This window comes from Bombyx mori, chromosome 6 (genome assembly GCF_030269925.1).
Source record: "Bombyx mori chromosome 6, ASM3026992v2".
Lineage (NCBI taxonomy): Eukaryota > Metazoa > Arthropoda > Insecta > Lepidoptera > Bombycidae > Bombyx > Bombyx mori.
In genome coordinates this window covers 14,836,458-14,852,913 of record NC_085112.1, presented here as the reverse complement: position 1 = coordinate 14,852,913, position 16,456 = coordinate 14,836,458, and the positions used below count along the sequence as shown (strand labels likewise).

General features: G+C 37.1%; 1 long non-coding RNA gene across 1 annotated transcript; it reads left to right on the top strand.

Moving 5' to 3' along the window:
- Window positions 1–239: 239 nt before the first annotated feature.
- Window positions 240–10,807, top strand: LOC134199095 (uncharacterized). Its single transcript, XR_009973453.1, has 5 exons — window positions 240–476; window positions 8,801–8,999; window positions 9,387–9,536; window positions 10,379–10,437; window positions 10,524–10,807. It is a non-coding gene; the product is annotated as an uncharacterized LOC134199095 (long non-coding RNA).
- The last annotated feature ends 5,649 nt before the right edge of the window (window positions 10,808–16,456 follow it).

Sequence of the window (16,456 nt, the reverse complement as noted above, 5' to 3'; positions counted from 1 at the left end):
TTTCGTTAGAAAAATTGGTACCCGCCTGCGGGATTCGAACACCGGTGCATCGCTACATACGAATGGACCGGACGTCTTATCCTTTAGGCCACAACCCACGACGACTTCAATTTTATACAAGTTCGGAGGATTCGGACCGTCGGTCTACCGAGCAATTACACTCGCTCGGTGGAAGATCTTCTCTCTGTCGTTAAATCTCCCAAAGCGCAAGCTCAGAGTTTCTTGTGAATCATTCTATATGGATAAGCAGTATTATAAATCACCACTATGACGTATGACATACGACAGTATGACATATGACACTTTAAAAGTGCCAGTAAATGATTACTTCAATTAAATATGGTTTAATTTTAATCATGTGTATGTCACGTAAAAATTTAACTCCAACTTAATACAGCTATGAAGCAATCTTACTTTTCGCGGGGCAGAACAATAATTATTTAATTGCAAGGGATTCCTTGGTCAAATATCTCGGGGTAAGCGGCGTTTTGTGTCTTTGCTATCAGTGTCATCCAATCATCCACCAGAACAAAATAATGGGTCGTGTAAGTGTGAATTGAATTATCATAAAACTGTAAACCTAATCGAGTTTTAGCATGAAGAATCGCTACTGATCTTATGTTTTCAAATAAAAGAATACAGAAGAAGACATTTATAAACGGAGAGAGAAAAACAGCTTACATACAACAATCTCTAAAAATACAACACATCACCAAGAAACGACCACTTTCGAATTGCTTATTTATATAAACGTTCTCGGAGGAGAGCGTTAAATTACAAATATTATGTACCCCAAACGCTTTGATCGCACGTACATGCCCATCATTTAGGATGTTTCCAAGAAGATTTTTCCGTTTGCAATTCCTATTATGATACCGGTTTTTTTGGTAACTGTTGTTTCTGTAACGATGCGATCACATTAAAACATCTCTAGATAGATTTCAGAAGTAGAAAAGCTTTGACGAATTGCTGTAATCGCCCGTGTACAGTCAAAACTGAGGCTTAGAACTCAAATCTCAAAGTGAGAGACGGCATATATGTTGTAAATAGGCAGGTCGGCCGGGAGCTCGTCTACAAATCTAAGTAATAAAAAAAATATTCATCTAAAAACGTCACCGTCTGGAAATATACGTAAAACTAGTTGAAAATATTAAAAATCTTCAATTTTTCGTTTGAATTCCAAGAGCACAGCTATTTATCATTCAGGCGACACCGTCTAAGACGTCTCGGAGTACTTAGGAACGCCTCCATCAATTAAATATTAAGACAGACGACCTCTTTACACGTTTCTTCTTGTTTATTTCCATGGACATTCTAATTTACATCTGCCCGTGTCTGTGAGTCGAGTCTGAGCTTAACAATTCTTACATGAAGTTTCATTAGGATAAATAAATCGATGAAACTTCCGGAGTTTCTGGTGTTAAGCTTATCGAAGCTTACAACCACCAAAACCGCCCTGTAACACATCCGTTTCAATTCCACTTAAAAAAAAACAATGTTAAATTGCTTTTACATTTTATAATATATATTTTTTTATTATATAATTTACTTTTAATTCCGTAATTACGGCTTTTTCTCGCCTTTTTATCACATTGATAATTGATTGTTCCGTTAATTGTGAATGAACTCAGAAGAAACGCGACAAGTTCTAATTATGTCTGCAACTCTCAAAAACCGAAGAAATTACCTACTAAATCAATAATCTCTATAAACAGAAAGAACGATTGCTTGATAGACTGCTAAAAAGGTCGACATTAACAACTAAATGACGCAACGTGACGTGACATGACGTGAAATGACGTAAAATGGCGTAAACCAAAACAAACAAGACGCGATTTGGATATCAAATATGAAAAGGTCAAAAGCATCATAGTAGCTAACAACAACTCAAATATAAAATAATCAGAAGAAATGGTTCACATTAGCCATGTCCTCGTAAGGAAATGCCATCTAAGTTCAGGTGATTAAAAGTCAGAAGCGCGTAGCAAAAGACACAGCGTCATTCTAGTCTGACTACGCGTCGAGAAACATGTTTTAAACAGCGCCATGAGCAAATGAGCTTCACGATTCTTCATATGATACGCATTATGCAATGAAACTAGACTTCCAAAAAACATAAAGCTATGTAAAAACGTACGTTCAGGAATCAGGGCAATAATAAATGGCCTTTATGTCTCAAGGTATACTGTACAGGATAAGGCTGAATTGATGATGCAATATGCTTTGGTAAAGAAGTAATGCAATGCGGACAGTGAATTTATCTTTTGGTTAAATATCAGAGAGGCACAATTCCGATGCAAACTGGTCCTTTGATATTTTTTACAATTTATTACTATAGCGTTGGATCAGATTGATGGATCAAGAGATTCAGATTCTGTCCAGAGCGATAACGGAGATTTTTTTTCCTACCTGTGCTGATAGCCTTGAGAGGCTATTTCAGCTTCACTCTAACATGTAGGTGAGCTCAAGGGGCTCAAACCGGATGTGTAGCTACACTGGCCCTAGCAAGAGCAGTGCTTCGCAGAATCTACCGCCCGACCCACTGAGAAGATCCGGCGACAAACTTAATGGGCTGTGTCTGTGGGTTCATTCGCTCGTCGAGCCCTTCGTCGCAAGCGACGGGTTCGACGAGGACGGTGACCGGTGCTTGTGGTACCTAAAAGCACCAATGGAGAATGAGGCTACAGTGTATATTAATATTGGCAGTCACAATAAACTTCTTCTGCTCTATGTAAAATGCTGTTCGAAAATTTCATATCGCACCAAATAAATTTGGAATACTGGCACAGTTTTGGTAAAACATACGTTGATTTAAAACATCGACCAAATTTAATCGGTTAAATAACTTTTGCACCTACGCGAGGTAATGGTCTGAAGCCGGCTGTACATTCAATAATAATAATCATTTAGTTTGGATATTCGCGTTGATGTCAGTTGAATTTGAGATTGAAATTGCTTGTGTTTATGAAAGAGACATGTTATAGAAGTATCTATGTTATATGTCACTGATTCGGTGGTGTTAGAGCCCCTGATTTTTGCGCCGAGGATCGTAGGTTCGGTTCCCACACCGGGAAAACTTTGTTTGGTGCGCAGATTTGTTTGCTCTAGGTTTGGGTGTTTATTACCTACATAATATGTGTATTATTATGTTTGAACGTTTATAAGTAGGTTTGGCAAACTCTGGTACCCATAGCACAGGGAATCCTATATTGGGGCCGGATGGTCGTCCTTGATTTGTTCCCAATTATAATATTATTATTATACATTATCACACAATTCAAAGTGAGTTGCTCGCTCCGGGCATTTCAATATTGCAATAATTGTTACGTTATAATATCTCCTGTAAAAATGAATATTTAAAAAAAACTAATTTAAAAAAAAAAGACATGCCCGCTGAGTTTCTTACCAGTTTTTCTCAGAACGGAGGCTAGTTTTTGTAAATTGGCGGTAGTTCTTTTTGATGTTCAACAAGTGTGTACTTTCATTTATGTTGAATTTTTTTGTTTTGTTTTGGTTTGATTTGATTTGATTTGAAACGAAAAGAGGCAGTTTTTTACAAGGTTCCAAAATGCGCTATCATCAGTATTGACGATAAAAAAAACAAATAAAATATGAAGTTGAAACCTTTCAAACGTGCGATGACTTGCATCAGCTGTGCTTGAATCTATTATTTAATTTTTACGTCCGAATTCCGGAATCCTTAACAAGAGTATAGACATTATATGAGCATCGCGCACCGCCCCAGGCCTTCGAGCATCTGAAACAATTTCCACAAAACCTAACTGAAATTATTCTCAACTTTGTAATTCGGATAATGGAAATGCTCTTTCGTGCAGACGTTTCGCGTTGATTTTTTTTTTTCTGGAATATTCGTAATTAAATCTTTTGATAGAGATGAGTATTTGTTGTTTCCTGCTCTAGATATTTCGACTGTACAACTACATTATTTGCACAGCAGGTGATTGATTTTTTATTTTTATTACTTAGATGGGTGGACGAGCTCACAGCCCACCTGGTGTTAAGTGGTTAACTGGAGCCCATATACATCTACGACGTAAATGCGCCACCCACCTTGAGATATAAGTTTTATGGTCTCAAGTAGTTACAACGGCTCCCCCACTCACTCTTCTAACCGAAACTCATTACTGCTTTGCGGCAGAAATAAGTGGGGTGGTGGTACCTATCCGCGCGGACTCACAAGAGGTCCTACCACCAGTAATTATAATAATAATAATATAATAATAGGGCCCTTTATTCGGAAAACAGATATACAATTAAGTTTCATAAATTACTGCACTTATACTGATATATGTTATATAAATGTATTTTAGATAATTAAAATTAGTGTATTTGGTGCTTGTTTACTCTCTGTAAGTCCGTTTGCCAGTTGGCAAAGGCCTCCTCTAACCTACTCCATTCTGATCTCTCTCTGGCTACTCTACTCCATGTTATGCCCGCAACCTGCCTGATATCATCATCCCATCTTTTTTGTTGCCTGCCTCTTTTCCAGTAATTACGCAAGTTATAATTTTGCGGATTTGATTTTTATTACACGATGTTATTCCTTCACCGTGTAAGTCAATCGTGAACATTTGTTAAGTACGTATTTCATTAGAAAAATTGGTACCCGCCTGCGGGATTCGAACACCGGTGCATCGCTACATACGAATGCACCGGACGTCTTATCCTTTAGGCCACGACGACTTCAAATTCGTAATTAAATCTTTTGATAGAGATATATTTGTTGTTTCCTGCTCTACATATTACGTGTTTACAACTACATTATTTGTACAGCGGGTGATTGATTTGCGACTTGTGTAAATTCCTACCAACTTTTTTATAATCTTTAACGAATTTTCGATAAACATGATGTTAAGTAGCCAATAACAATCAATATGAATGTCATCTACTTTAAGATATGAAGTCGATGTTGACGAATTGAATTTACTAGAGGTCCCGCAGTAGTCGAAATTCGACTATAATTAATTGGAATTGTAAGTTTGTACACTATTATGATTGTATTTTATACTTGTATAATCACAAATTTCGCCAAGACTACATTATAAATAATATTGACAAAGACAAACAATATTTAATCTAGGTATTCTCAATTTGACAACAGACGTCAAGAACAAAAGTTTCACAATAAATAGTGTGCATGCGTGTGTGCGTCAAATACATGGTGTGTAGTGTGTGTAATGTTTTTTTTATTGATTTAGTGTATCTTTTATGCATTATTTAAAAAAAAATTAGCATTGTGCACTTTTTCTCTATATTCTCTATAAGTGTGGAAAATTTCATGCTCCTCCGTCCGCGCAATTTTCGTAAAAAGGGATACAAAGTTTTTGCTTCACGTATTAATAAAATATATCGATGTTCACGTGTTTTTTTTTTATTAACGTCTCCGCTCAACCCTAACGATATTAAAGCTATTTACTAATTATAATAATGTATTTGTATATTAAGCTTTATGCGCAGTTATGTACATTGAGAATAAAATATACAAGCAAATCGTTTTGCCAGTACGACCAGAGATCACACAAGACGCAGCACTAATGACAAGTTTTGGTCCACCTGTCACTACTGGGACGTATTATAAGCCTTCTTACTCGTTTGCACTCTTGGCACTCTTGGCAGTGTACTCGTGGTCATCATTTCGGGTGGTGGTGCGCTTCACCAGACGCCGCCATTCCTTGCGTACCGCCATTATTATTATTATTATTATCATTATTCGGTCCATGTTATTTGTTTGAGCGTTGATTCTGGCACTTATATAATTACTCACATTGACTTTATAGGAAGATCTGCAAATTAATTGGCATAACTATACCTTGGACTTACCATACGGTGTTTGGCACCATTTGCATTGCACACACAGCATTTAGAATATTATGTATATTAGTCTTAATTATTTTTTTGTTTATATGTGTGAAAGAGCTCTAGGTTTACCTGGTGTTTAGCAGAAATTAACAGGGTGGCACCTATAAGTGTGAGCTTACCAAAACCCTATAACACCATTTCCAAAAACTAACCCGATAATCAGCGAACATGTCACCTGAATTCGAAATACGCAGATTAGACTATCTTATACTTTCACATTCAGCCGAAGATATTTTGATAGAAGCACATAATTCACGGGCAGCAGTTAATGTGGGCCTGACAGGGTCTGAACCCTCGACCGGAGGGCCTCGCGTTCTGAATACGAAACAGGGGTTTTAGCTAATGCGGACCAATTTATGATTACCATACGATGAGGTGTTAGGTTTTGCGATCCCATATTGACACCTCTCGTTTCGTCCCTTTAAGGTTTTGTGCGTACAACGTTCCTTTTGTGATAGTGAAATTCAATCGCGTTGGGATCAAAGGTTTTGTTATGTTCAGCTGTTACGAGCCGTCGGTTTACATTGCCCTTTACCCAAACGTCTCAGCAAGAGTTTCAATTCAATTTTTATTTTATTTTTTTATTGTCGTATAGGCAGATGAGCATACGGCCCATTTAATGGTGAGTGGACGGTGAGTGGGTGGTGGTACCTACCCGTGCGGACTCACAACAGGTCCTACCACCAGTTTATTCACTTCACCTACAGCAATATAACAAATAGGCCGATTTCGATTTTGCATACACAAATTATTAGCTGAACATGAACGTATCCTTGGATCCGTTTATTCTACAATCAGGTCAATACTGGATCTATCCTAATGGTGGGGATGTGAATGATGCCGTTATGGTCCACTGTGATATGTCGACTGGACACAGCTGCGTATATCCCAAGCCTATGCAGACCCAGGATATTTCGTACAATGGAGAAGAGAAAGAGCCATGCCTTAGTGTCCGTTGTCCATCGTCGCTCATGGATGTCTGCAATGCCACGAGCAGAACCAAGCCGCTGCCTACCGTTTAATTCTCGCCACAAGCCTCGTGTGAAGAAGGACAAGTCATAGCGCTCGGGAAACACCGTGGAGGGAAGCTCATTCCAAAGCCGGATGGTACGTGGCAAAAAAGATCTCTGGAAACGCACTGTGGATGAACGTAGTGGCTCCAGGTAGTATGGATGAACTCTACTCCGATGGCGGGCGGTGCGGTAAATTCAATTCAAATTATTTTTTGCCAGAGACATTAATAATGGAATTGTAAAATTTTAACATTCCAGCATGTTCTTACTTGAATAAAAAGTGTGCTAATTAAAAATAAATATATTGAATTAATTGAAGATTACTAAAATGTTAATTTATAATATAACATTCATAAATTATAGTCATAAAGACATTCTTCATAATTACATTCATAATACGTTAAAATCATAAAATGATAGATCTAATCAATTACATATTATTATCATTTAATAAAGGTTCAATGGTATACGACTGTAAGTTTCTTTATGTAGCTACCAACTGCATTACGTATAGTAAGCAAATTATAAATACTGGTCTCGCGAAACACAGGATGGAATTTTTAATCTGTTTTGGGACGTATAGAAATTCGATAGGTAGAAAAATCTGAGAATTTCTTTTTGTAGCTTAGATGGTTGGACTAGCTCACGGCCTAACTGGTCTTAAGTGGTAACCGGAGCCCATAGACATCTACAACGTAAATGCCGCTAATCACCTCGAGACATGAGTTGTAAGGTCCCGGTTTTAACAGCACAACGGGTGTCACACCCTTCAAACTGAAACGCATTACTTCTTTACCGTATAAATAGTGGTGGTACCTACCCGTGCGGATTCACAAGACGTTATACCACTAGTAATTACTCAAATTATAATTTTGCGGGTTTGATTTTTATTACCCGATGTTATTCCTTCACCACATAAATCGCGGCACATAACCGCGCGGGCTTTCATCATCATTCTCCTGCCCTTCCCCCAGTCACCTGGGGTCGGCGCAACATGTTTTCTCCTTCCATACTCCTCTATCATATACCATTTCTTTACTCACTCCCCTCTTCACATATCGTCTTTCACGCAATCCATCCATTTCTTCTTAGGTCTATCTCTTCCTCTTTATAAAGCTTTATCTTAAGTCTCTAGGTGGGTTGCGGCACTCACGTGGCGATGATGTCTATGGGCTCCGATAGCCACTTGCCACTGAGTGGTCCGTGGGCCTCTCGTCTACGTAATAAAAAAACTAAGTACCCATCATGGATGGATACAATGAGGTCAGCCTTATTTTATAAGGAGTAAAGGCATGTTCATCAAGTTATAACTTGCTTCGTGTCTGCCCACTAAAGCCCAGGATTACTTTCCAAGCAGGCCCGTAGTATCATTCAATGCTGGTTTTAGATGTCCAATATTCAGTACTTACTTACCTAATATGTCCATTATAATGTGAGCTATTAGTTTGTCTGCTAATAGTTACATTCCGCACACAATACTCACGAATCAAGTTCCCCTCACAATATTATTTCATCCTGTCAAACACGACAGAAGCTATTTGTAACTAACGTACTTTTGCGTTATTCGTTACGTTACGTAGAAAATTTACGTAACAAATGCTATATGTTTTGTGTTAAAAACACAAATAAAACGGTCTTGTTATGCAGGAGTGAACCAACAAGCACTTTGTTAATTCGATGAAATAAGAAAAAAGACAAACGGCGCGTCGGTAATAAAGATATTTTTATGTATCTTTGCTGCAAAAAATCGAAGTCGCATCCCTATTGTGTTAAAAAATTGTGTCAAATGATTATCAAGTGTTTTTATAGGCTACGTACCTATAAAAATACGTTTTTATAGGCAGGTAGATAGAACAAAGGCTTTATACCCAACTCATACCCATACAACTAAAATATTTTTATTGTAGCAATCGGCATGAATTCTTCTCCTAAGCACGCTTTGAGTTACTTATGTGCTCAATATGTCTCAATATATATATATGGAGTATACATCGGGGAACTAACATAGGAATGGCCCATTAAATTTTCTGTTTGAATTTATGCACGATTCATACATCGCCCGCCGCAGACATTGCTTTTGTTAAATGAACAATCTACTATAACGAGGTATGAGTAGATAGATGTAAAGATAAAATAGATATTACTTAGTTGGGTGGACGAACTTACCTGGTTTTAGGTAGTTACTGGAGCCCATAGACATCTACAACGTAAATGCCGCCACCCACCTTGAGATATGAGTTCTAAGATCTCAGCATAGTTACAATGGCTGCCCCACCCTTCAAACCGAAACGTATTACTGCTTCACGGCAGAAATATGCAGGGCGGTAGTACAAGTGTCCTTGTTGTTGTTGTTGTTGTTGCATAGATGTATGTAACTTAGGTGCACTTGGGTTAACTTAACTGGCCCTAAGACCGTGCCTATTGTTGCTGCCAAACAATAATGCGTTCTATTTGAAGAATTGAAAAGTCTTTACACTATATGCAATGTTTCAGACTTAAATTTCTCGTCTCGAGGCAGATGACTTCATTCACGCGTATACATATTTTTTTCGTGTTGATCGAATTTATAGCAAGACTGAATAACATTTAAAAAGAACTAGAAGTCCCGCAGTAGTCGAAATTCGACTATAATTAATTGGAATTGTAAGTTTGTACACTATTATGATTGTATTTTATACTTCTATAATCACAAATTTTGCCAAGAGTACATTAAAAAAAAACATTAATAAAGACGAACAATATTTAATCTATTCTCAATTTGACTACAGACGTCAAGAACAAAAGTTTGACAGTAAATAGTATGCATGCATGTGTGCGTCAAATACATGGTATATAGTGTGTGTAATGTTTTCTTTATTGATTTAATGTATCTTTTATGCATTATTTTAAAAAAATATTAGCATTGTGCACTTGCTCTCTATATTCTCTATAAGTGTGGAAAATTTCATACTCCTCCGTCCGCGCAATTTTCGTAAAAAGGGATACAAAGTTTTTGCTTCACGTATTAATATTGTATAGGTAGATACGATATGCCGGTGTTAAATTATATTATCAGCACATTGCTATAGAGCGAGTTCAAGAAGTTCTATTTGAGAATGGTTACGACTGCAATAATAATTATAAACGTAGGTCTGACTCGATCCACTTCGTTCTGCCTCAAACAAAGCTTAGTTATCAACATAAATCTCGTCTACAGCTCAACATTCTTCTCTCTCCAAACTTGCATCAATCCGTTATTTGGCTCTCTTTATCCTACCAAACAAAACTTGACGTACCTCTTTTGGAAAAAAAAAAAATTTTCTTTCTGATTGAATCTTTTTTGCTTAACCCCGTCCTAACAGTATCATATCAACCGATGAGAATTGATGGATTTCGTTAAGGGCGGCAGAAAAATATGAATGCTATTTACGATTGTTCAATAAATCTTTGTTTTTTGTTTGAATTATTCTTCGGGACTTTCTTAAGTTATTTTTATGGTTTCGCAGATAATATCTCCTTTTGTTCAATTTTCTTTAATATTGAAATTAAATATTTTGCGTCTGTGGTAAGTATAAAATCATACCGCTACCCTGATGTTCAAATCCTAGAGCCAGGGATCAAATTTTCTGAAGTATGCTAAAATTCTTTCAGGATGAAAATATAGCGTCAGGTTTTAAAATGAAAATGGCTTATTAATAGTGTAAGTTATTTATAGTGTAAGTTAATGTATAAAATGATATGTGCGTATTGTGTTGCTTTTGTTTTTTTGTAATTTAAATTTCTAAATTTCTCTTCTTGTTCACTGTCTACTTATATGTGATTTTGATTGTGGAAACATATTTGGTTATTGTTTTAGCTATATATTTTTTAAATATTTATGTTTTGTATTGTACTGTTTGTTTCCCAAATAAATAAATAAATAAATAAATAAAAAATCTGTCTCATCTTATTATTAAGGTATTTCAAGATAGTTGATGACATAATTGACTTAAAAACAAATTACTAGTTCTCTTACACCCCAAAGACAGGCATGTAATTTTACTTTTTTGCTCAATTTTCCGTCTAAATTAATGTCACTTTCATTACAATTAATCGCTTCTATTGTCTGGTATCTGAAATGGATTTCTAGACAATAATTCGGTTCATTAACCAACAGAATTCAAACTTGGTGTCTTTTATTTGGATCCAAAGTAGATTTATTAAGATAGTTTTTCCTATATTATTCTACATGCAAAAACAACGCCTTCAACCAAAGCGCAGACCCGTTTTTGCCATAATATAACTGCCGTTTCTTAAGGTATTCCTTCCTTCTTTATGCTAGGTTTGAAAGCCGTTGCGTGCACAAATTAAATCCGGAAATTCAAAGCAGGCTGATTTTTACATCTACCTTCTTGTTTATAATGTAATATACTAATGTAATATCCGGGAGTGGACCGGTATTGCCTCCGTTGAACAGCTGTTCCGGCTGGCTGCTGACAGAAATGAATACAGGAAGCTAACGGCCAACCTTCAGGATTGAAGAGGCACTGGAAGAAGAAGAAGAACAATAACAATGTAAGTAATGGCAGGATGGTGAGTCACCGTACTGCGGAGACCAGCGTCGGTGGTTGTCAACGATCGCTCAAGACAGTCGGCAACCTTAGAGGTGGCGCCTGCTTGTAGTGTTGACTCCTTAAACTTCCTATTCTTCCCAAGCTCTGACCCCAGATGAAGATCCGATTTATACTAATGATGATGAATACTAATAATGCGATGATAATGCGATGAATACTAATAATAATGATGATGAATGATGAATACTAATAATGCGATATACATGCATACATAACAAAAACATTCCTCGCAACAGCAGAGAGGTAGGATAATACCAGGTTCATATTTACAAAACGACCTAGGTACCACTAGTAAATACGTAAATTTATTAATCTTGAGTACTCGAGAATATTCGAGAAGTTGGTAAGTGCGTTCCGAAGCATTTCCTTAATTGAATTTTAAGTATGACCGAGCAGTTTCGTCGTAAGTTCCAACTCCAGAAAAAAAACATACTTTTACGTAAGTTTCGTAGAACAAATGCGAGATTACCAATAAATAAAGCAAATCCCGAAATATTTCTTAAGACTCTTATCCAATTTAACTTTTAAGGTATCCCGCGGAACGAGGCTTAGAGCTTGTTCGGTAAAAGATGGGCCTCAACTTTGCCTGTAATAAGAATATAAAGGCATTTTGTGGATTGTATTTGCGTAAATGGTGGTAGGGCAAAATGAGAGATCCTTAGGTAGGTAAAATCATCCAGAAGCATTATCATATTTCAACTGCGAAGCAATCGTTGATTCCTATTTAAAGGGTACGGCAGCGGTTAAGTAACGCAAGTGAGATTTTGATCTCATATCTCATGGTTAGTGGTGGCATACTCGTTGTGATAGGTTCAGTGTGCACGTTCGCCTATCTCTTTCGTTACTCGTGCTAATAGCTTCTAAGCATCGTGAACGCCTTTATCTTTGACTTAAGGACCATGATGGTACGCTTGACATGTCTATTCGGAGTAGGTTGAGTCGTGAGTTGAGAGTGTAAGGATTTCTCTAAATTTAAACATCAGTAAGCAGCGGCTTGGCTGTGCCCTTGGCATTGCTGATGTCCCTGAGCGAGGATAATTACTTAATTAGGGGGGACGTATGCCTAAAGAGGCAAAAAAGACCAAGACCTAATTCGAAGAATAAAATAGGAAAACTTAAATTTGAATTGGGAAGCATAAATGCTATGGTTCGAATGCATGGGATTTGGAACATTCTGCTCCAGAGCCTCGTCTCATAGGTGTAGATGGAACAAACAGGCATGGTTCGCCATTCCTCCAGCTTCGTCGGAGATACTGCAAAGGGTGATCTGATGTGGCTGCCAACCTTGTAAGTGTTAGAATAATAGCATACGTAGATTGAGGTCTTCTGTTAAAAAGCACTATTGCACTATTTCCATATCAAATTATCTTAACGTTAATAAAAGTTTAAAAAATGGTACATATAAGTATTATAATAAAAAAGCAATTTTATTTACATGTGGTTTTTACTGGTGGTAGGACCTCTTGTGAGTTCACGCGGGTAGGTACCATCACCCTGCCTATTTCTGCCGTGAAGCCACTTAACACCAGGTGGGCTGTGAGCTCGTCCACCAATCTAGGCAATAAAAAAAAGTGAAGCTTCGTGGTTTCTGAGCACTTATTAACATATTTCAAGTTTTTTACAAAAAACAGCTAAACTGAGCATCTTTCATAATAAAAAAAAACAACTAAATCAAATAGCCAGTATTAATATCTTGAAAACGAGTAATGTAATCAAAATATCTTCCTTAAGTTCCTGATTAGTCATTCTGAAAGATGATCCGGGGGTAGATTAAAAAAGGCGATATTAACTGGTCATCCGTAGCGCGAAGCAATTTGGGAGATGGCTTCTTAAAATATTTTATGTTTTTTTTCCTCCCCGAAATTATTCCTAGCGTAATCAAATTAGTTTTGATTGTAAATGTTAATTACATCAATTACGTTGTTGTCATTCTCTCGGAGAGTTTAATCGTGATTACGCTTTATTGTACACAAATGTAATATTCTTCTTTTATTTATTTTGATTGCATAGATGGGTGGACTAGCTCACAGCCCACCTGGTGTTAAGTGGTTACCGGAGTCCATAGACATGTATAACGTAAATGCCGCCGCCCACCTTGAGATACAAGTTCTAAGGTCTCAGTACAGTTACAACAGCTCCCCACCCTTCAAACCGAAACGCATGGTGGTGGTACCTACCCGTGCGGACTCACACCTACCACCAGGTAATTTTCTATTTTTCAGTCGTATGTACTCTTGGCAGAGTGATCGTGGTCATCAATGTTATGTTAACTCACACGAATGTCATGTTCGAGCCCAAAGTCGTGTAAATTTAAAGTTATTAAATGAAGAATAGTTTCAGAAATTTTAAATAATTTTTTTTTTAGCAATAATAATAAAAATAAACCAAATGATGATCACAAAACATTGATCCAATGATTGGTACAATGGGCAAAAGTACAATAATGGGACCGCGATTTTATTATACAGTTGAGACAGTAGACAGTTGAGACCTCATGTACCAAGGTGGGTGTCTATCATGTTGTGAATAGCAAGTGGGGGATGAGCTTATGCCCACAATTTGTAAAGACAAATAAATAAATGAAAATATTTTTCGAAAGCACAGCTCCGTAATATCTCGCAGCAATATTAGAACCAGACAGCATAACGTAAAAAACAAAACAGGACAATGGCTGCAGAACTCTTATTAATCTGTGATGTTGCATCTTTTGTTATTCAAATTTTAATCGTACTGCCCGCCCTCCTGCTCTTTTTAGTATTTATAATATGTTCATATTATTTGCGAATGTTATGCTTTATAATGGAAACGACGGGGGTATTGAACAATTTCCTTTTTTTTTATCACTGCTTCACGGCAGAAATAGGCGGGGCGGTGGTACCAGCCGTGCTGACTCACTCAAATTTTGCGGATTTGATTTTTATTACACGATGCTATTCCTTTACCGTGGAAGTCAATCGTGAACATTTGTTAAGTACGTATTTCATTAGAAAAATTGGTACCCGATTGCGGGATTCGAACACCGGTGCATCGCTACATACGAATGCACCGTACGTCTTATTTTCTAGGCCACGACGCCTTCATTTTTAAATTTCGTGATTTATAGAAAATTCCTAATAGTCAGATTGCTTAATTTATGCCTAAGAAAGTAAAACAGAGACGCTGTTGGTTGTAGGGCGAATTAGAAGCTCGCTCGGGTGGGTACCACGGTCCTGCCTATTTCTGCCTCGAATGTTTGATGTTTGGGACAACGATATACTTTTCAGCCATTATCATTCATCGCGATTGGTGGTATTCACGTTATGATACCTATAGCCTGATCTAAGCTACTAGAAATAAATAAATAAATAAAATGTAGCGGCTAGAAACTGATTTAGCCAAATTTAAGCAATTAAATATTTATTTCTGTATTTCAATTTTATAAACAACTGACAAAATTAGATAGTCAAGACAGTAGATCAAGTAGAAGCCTAATACGGGATTTTTGATCAAGGAAATCAATTCTGTGCCCTTCTGAATGTTCTTCAGTAGTTCAATGTCATCTGACCCTTCAAGTCCTACGTGATCAACGATGTGGAATGAAGTGTGTTCTAACTTATAATCTAAGAGTTCACTACATTCTGTGTGACTGTTACCTTTGACTCTTTTAACGAGTCAAGATCCCTTCGTACAAATCAAAAAACAATTTCAATCACTCAACCCTTATCATAGGCCATTGGATCGTGACGCGAACTTACTTTCGTAAAGTTTTTGCGTCAAGAAAAACCTTCGGCCATTCCGCTAAGACCATAATCCTTATCAGCCCCTTGGGCAACGGTTAGCACCCTATCAATTGGGCCGCCTCCCCCATAAATTGCTGCTCAGATAAAATGCTAGCACATTCAATCACCCGCCCCTAACTTTTGTTAGGTAAGTTTTTGAGAAATCTGCTAGTTTACCTCCGGCGTTGCATTTCGAATGGAATCGGCTTTCGTCGTCCATAAATCTTCAGCGGGAGACCTCGTGTCAGCTGTTTCACAAATGAAATGCTTGAAACCTAGCGACGAACTTTATATAATAATAATAATATAATAATAACATCGCTCTCAGAACTTGATCTTAATAAATATTCATACATTGCTTTACAAAAATCTGTAATAATCGACACCTGTTCCATAGTGCGACGATTCCTTACATCCACTACTCAAACCCCTACAACACTACACAATGAACCATGAACAATGAACTCAATGAACTCACTTGGCGTAAGCCCGCGCTAGGTTCACATTTACTAGCATTAGCTGAGAATTTTTTTTTATCCATAACCCATAATAATAATAATAAGCCTTTATTGCTGTTTTACTTACTAATTACTAAATTAATAAATTACTTAATAATAAATTAAATTTAAATACAACTTATAATCAAGTATCCCGTTCGGCGTTCGGTGTGGTTTTCAAAACAGCTTGTCTCTTTACAAAGGCCTCCTCTAAAGATTGCCAATGTTCTCTATTTTTGGCCATTCGACTCCAATGCGGGCCGGCTACACTCTTTATTTCGTCTTCCCAACGTTTTGGCTGTCTTCCTTTTTTCCTACAGCCATCACGTGGGTACCACTCTGTAATTATTTTAGTCCATTTCTCGTATTTCTCTCTTAAGATATGTCCTGGACGGACTTTATAGGTGTGGATTAATTTCAATCGAACGCCCGGTAGTGCAGGACAAGGTGTTAAAAGAAGTCAGACGGTACTGCCGATTTCCTGTGATGTGGACTGACCTAATCAAAGCTGTAACGAATTGCCTCATTGTATGCGTAACGGGCGCGGTGTCAGAATGTTCACCACAAGTGCCAAGAGTATAACCACGAAGGAGAAGCAGAGTAATTAAGTATTACTATTAATTGATTATAAAACTGAATTTAAATTGACTGTGAAATAGAAATACTTGTTAAAGAATGTAAATGCTTATTTGCATTAAAACCAAATTTAGATAATC